The 5149-nt window shown below is 43.3% G+C and overlaps 1 protein-coding gene across 5 annotated transcripts in view; it reads left to right on the forward strand.

The window, feature by feature from the left end:
* Nucleotides 1-997, forward strand: part of Cpne4 (copine 4) — a 475704-nt gene extending 474707 nt beyond the window's left edge. For 4 of the 5 annotated variants that reach the window (XM_039081885.2, XM_039081886.2, XM_017595789.3 and 1 more), the window contains one exon: nucleotides 1-995. This exon is cut by the window's left edge and continues 790 nt beyond it. The gene's annotated coding sequence lies outside the window, so the exon portion shown is untranslated. 5 annotated transcript variants of the gene reach the window in all.
* The last annotated feature ends 4152 nt before the right edge of the window (nucleotides 998-5149 follow it).

Genomic DNA, 5149 nt, shown 5'->3' on the forward strand with positions numbered 1-5149 from the left:
AGGTTCTGCACGTCTCCCAAGGTCCTCAGTGATGCTAACCCATTTCTTGCACTGCACTAGGACTAATGAGGTTCTGAACTTGAGGCTTTCGCCACAGAGATCACGCCAAACAGAGCAGCTCCTAGCCTGCTTGCCCACAGCACCTCTTCTGCCCCCAATAGCTTAGAGGACCAGCCTGGCCCGTCTCTGGGATGAGACTAGAAAGTTAGGAGACTGATTCCAGAAGCTGTCCACCACACATCAGCCTCCCGGCTTTATAGCCCCGCCTCTTCCTCATCCAGACTGAGGAGCACTCCTTCCAGCTTGCTCCCGATTGGCTAAAAGAGGCACCACAGCTTGCTGCGTGGGTGGGTCCAATTTTATGTCAGTTCCTAGAAATTATCTCCCAGGATTCCTCCCTTGGACTTTGAGTGGAATCTTGATCATGCCAAATAGCAATATGGCTGCCCAACTTTCTGTTCTAATCACTTGGTCTTTGAGCTCACTGTGGGGGCACCTTTTGGCCTCTTTTGTATCACTCCTGAGTACAATTTCCATAAGCAGAAGTGCCCTGGAATTGTGTAGGATGGGGACATTTTGTCTGAATCTAAGGAAGTCTTAAAACCAAAACAACGACTTCTTTTCTTATGATCTTCTCTCGGAGAAATGGACAAATGTTTTATAAGCTGTAAAAGGCACAAAATGAAACTTATTTTTGGTCAGAAAAATAGTGAAGTGTATCCTAAGCAAAAAAAAATCTGTTGTTGGGGAAGTTTTTGGTTCTGTTTTTTTTTTTGTTTGTTTGTTTGTTTTAAAGGGGAAACAATAATAATTAATTAAGCAAATCAAATGTCTTGTACAATTTCCAGAGTTATAATTATAGATTATCTTGCAAATACATGTCAACCAAATGCATAACATTTTGGGAATGATGGTTTAAAACAAATGTATGACAGAAAAAAAGTCACAAATGTTTAAATTGTATTGTTTTCTGAATAAATTGGGTACTTACAGAATTTTTTTTTCTAAGAGTTGTGGTCTTGTTCCTCATTTTGAAGCAATTCCCTGCCAGTGAGGTGTGTATGTCACATGCTTGAGGGAATGTCAGGGGACACTGGTGCTTTCATCACTGTGTCTAACTTGAAATAATTAAGCGCTATATTACAGAAATACCTGATGACTGTTTCTAACCCCAAGTCAGTGTATGAACATCCGTGTCTATGTATGTGGTATGTAGGAAGTCCACAGTAGATGTTTAGCCAATGCAGAGGTGAACAATAAAATGAGCAAAAATACAATTAGATTTGTCAATGTGGCCTCTGATCTATATCTGACCAGCGATAGATTTAATAGGTGGGTTGTGTGTTTGTGACTGTCCTTAAGTGCCATTCCGTGCCAGCTTCTAATGTCTGTGGGGTGTCTTCACTCGGTGTAGACTCTCTGGGATGACAAATTAGTAAGGACAGAGTCCGATTTGCCTGGCAGACTTTTAGGCAGTGTATTTCCCTTTCCATAGCAAGACTCAAGTTCAGCCCCAGCCCCTCCAACTAGTAAAAATAGTACCCAATGATCATTTAAGGATATCTTATCCCAGACTTCTATTAAAAAAATACCATAACAAGTAATGCATATTCTTGAATACCAGAATTTATTTTTCATGGTTTAGGAGCCTGGGAAGACCCAGGTCATGGTGCCAGCCATTTGGATCCTAATGGGACCTTTCTAACTCACAGACATCTTTATGTAACTTTGCTTTCGCTTCCATAATACAGAAAAAAGGGGGGTCTCTGTTCTTACAAGGACACTAATCCTCCCATAAGAATGTCTTCCTCATTACACAGCCATCTCTCAGAGTGTCCACCTGCTAATAGCACCATAGTGGGCACCAGGTCTTCCAGGTGTGAACTGTGGAAGGGCACAAACATGGTCAGTAACAAGAGGTAACTGTGAAATAGACATCATTCTAAGTTCTTTTTTTTTTTTTTTTGGTTCTTTTTTTCGGAGCTGGGGACCGAACCCAGGGCCTTGCGCTTCCTAGGCAAGCGCTCTACCACTGAGCTAAATCCCCAGCCCCATCATTCTAAGTTCTTATTGTATATGTGCTCAATCTCCCTGGCATCCTTGGGATCCTAGTATCGGCTCTCTCTGAGGAGTGGAAATTGGATTTTACCCACTCCCACCACAGGCTTCTCAGTACATACCGTCTAAACAGAGAACTCACAGTCACACCCTCTACTGAAACTGGGTGGGACGGAGTCAGCTCCTCAGGCCCTGGCTGCAGTTTGGCTAAACCTCATCTTCTGAAATGAGTCTGGGCAGCTAAGCCCTCCATCCTGTAAACCAACTTCTCTTCCATAAAAATTGTCCAAAATCAGATTTAAAACCCAGACACCATTGATGTCTTTGGTTCTCTTCTTAAACCTTAGATATTGAAGACTGGGTTGGGGATTTAGCTCAGTTGTAGAGCGCTTGCCTAGCAACCGCAAGGCCTTGGTTCAGTCCCCAGCTCCAAAAAAAAGAAAAGGAAAAAAAAAGATATTGAAGACTGTCTCCTTTTTTTTTTTAAATAACCAGTTTTAGCAAGCAAAAAGAATCAAAAGTTCCCATATTTGTGTAGTTTGTATAAGTAACATATGAGCATATTTTACACACACACAAACATACCTGGGGACTGGGAGAGGGGAGGGAGAGGGTATACAAAGCTAAAGAGTCATCATGTGACCCCCAAAAAACATGGCACCCACAATGTGTATACAGCCAGAACAAAAAGGGCACCCGTTTAGTATTCGAGTATTCCTTATTAATTTATTTGGCAGAGGGGACTCTAGCCCCAGGTCTCTGCCCTTGTCAGCTAAGCAAGCTGATATCAATTAAAACAGCTTTTACTCTAAGTTGAGCCTCACCCCCTTTTTAACTGAAATCAGCTGGGTTCTGGCAGGCACATGCTTCTGACCACCCAGAAAGGAAGCACTGGCTTTAAGGCAAATGTGGAAATAATGGATTTCCAGCAACAGCGGGAAATGCATAGAGTCAAAGGAAGAAGTCTAGGGAAGACGGGAAAGACGCGTACTGTGGGCAGAACTGAGGCAGAAGAGCTACCTCAGGATTCGGTGTCCGTGTGGTTTTCAGAATGGTGCGCTCTACAACAGCAAAACAAGGCAAAACTCTTCCCTCGATTGACAGGCAGCAGCGCATTGATGGAAACTCTTAGTAAAATGAGATAGATCAAAGAGAATGAGCAAGAACACAGGAAAACAAGGTTTTGATGGGGGAAATTAGCATAAAACAGAAGAATGCTGTCACCAGCCTGGGAACGTTCATGGCTGTCCTTAGCGAAGCCAGATTTTGAATGGATACACTCTGGATCCTGAACCCAAATTCACATAGAGTTCTCCTTCTCTACCCTTTTGGCCCTGGACTCATCCGTGTGGTTATAGTAAAAGCAGATTTTAGGAAATCTGTAAGAAAGTGGGATAAGTTGCTGGTCATGCATCAATGCTACCAGTTCAAATCCACAGAACCTAATTAAAGTCAGACATGACAGTTTGTGTCTGTAATCATGACACTTCTACCGTGACAAGGGTGGTGGAGACGAGAATCCTGGGAGCTCACAGGCTAGCTATCCTGCTGTACACATCAGCAAAACGTGGAAGGCTGCCTGAGTAGAAGATGAAGACTGACATCCAAAATTGTCTCCGACGTTATGTGCACACAGTTGCATTCATAGATACGAACATACAAATATACACATGCACACATGAAACACACACATAAAGACCTTTGCTCCCCAAATTGGAAACATCTCTCTCATCGGAGGATGCTATCTTTCTCTCATGGGTTCTTCTCTTTCCCCCAGCATGGGAGCAGTAGATCCTAAGGACACTATTGGCTCTTCCCACGATCAAAGCACTAAGGATACCTTATAGACCAGACACTCTGTGTATGGGTGCTTCAGGGATCTGAGTAAGCCCTGTGAGTAATGCAGGACTCAAGAGCAGAGGGCAAGAATGGAGAGCCATGGGAAAGCACGTGTCCAGAAGAGGGCAGCCACAGCTCAGGGGACCAAGCAGAAATGTGGACCCAGTGCAGACTGCCCATCCATCTTTTCAGCAAAACTGAAAACTCTGTGGCTTTGCACGAAACCCTTTAACATTGCATATTAAAAGCAGGCCAGTTTAACAAACCTTTCAAAACAGTACATGAGCCAAACAGTGTCAGTCAAATGAAAAAGAGCTCAAGGTTTACGTTGGTTGTGGGAACTAATATGGCAACAAGAGATCCTCTGGCCTCCTCCCCATCGGGTCTCGAGACTCTTGAAGACTGTTGGTGCTCTCTTCTGAGCTTGTGTCTGTTGACATTTGCATTAGAACTTGAAACTGGAAGTCAAGCATGGTGGGGCCCACCTACAATGCCAGCAGTCCAGAGACAGATCATGAAGCCTATCTCGCAAGTTGGAGGCCTGTCTGAGCTATGTGAGAACACTGTCAAAAGAAGGGGGAAGTTGAAAATGTGTTACATCACGATAGTCAATTCATTACATCTTATCAGCAATAAAAATTTTAAGAGACTGGAGAGATAGTGCTTTAAGAGTGAGGCTAGGACCTTATAAGTTTGAGGACCAGGGTTCAGATTCCCAGAACCTATATCAATGCCAGATGGAAATGGAGCCCCGCCTAGGTAGCTACTCTCTGAGAGTGGAGATGAGGGATTCCCGGAGCAGGCTGACTGATGAGATTAAGCACTAGGATTGATTGTGAAACCCCGCCTCAAAGAACAGGACGGAAGGGCTGTCAAGAATGATGCCTAACACCAACCTCAGCTTTCCACAAGCATGCTCACATGCGTGTTGTGAGCACCCCCAAACACGCACATGCCCACACACATGCAACACACACACACACACACACACACACACACATACACACACACACAGGGAAAAAGAAATGAATATTATAATTTTATTTCAAAACTATCTTCAAAAGATAAAAGGAACTATACTGATAGTCTTCTAATTTTTGTAAACCCTCAGTGTTTTCCTCATTTCTACTTTGCATTCAGCCTCTCGTTGGGTTTTTTTGTTTCATATTTATAAGCACATAATAGTGAAACATGTCTACGTGATTCGGGGAGGTGGTTCAACACAATGTACTATGATTAAATCATGGTAGTT

The sequence above is a fragment of the Rattus norvegicus genome, chromosome 8, assembly GCF_036323735.1.
Source record: "Rattus norvegicus strain BN/NHsdMcwi chromosome 8, GRCr8, whole genome shotgun sequence".
In the NCBI taxonomy this organism is placed as follows: Eukaryota; Metazoa; Chordata; class Mammalia; order Rodentia; family Muridae; genus Rattus; species Rattus norvegicus.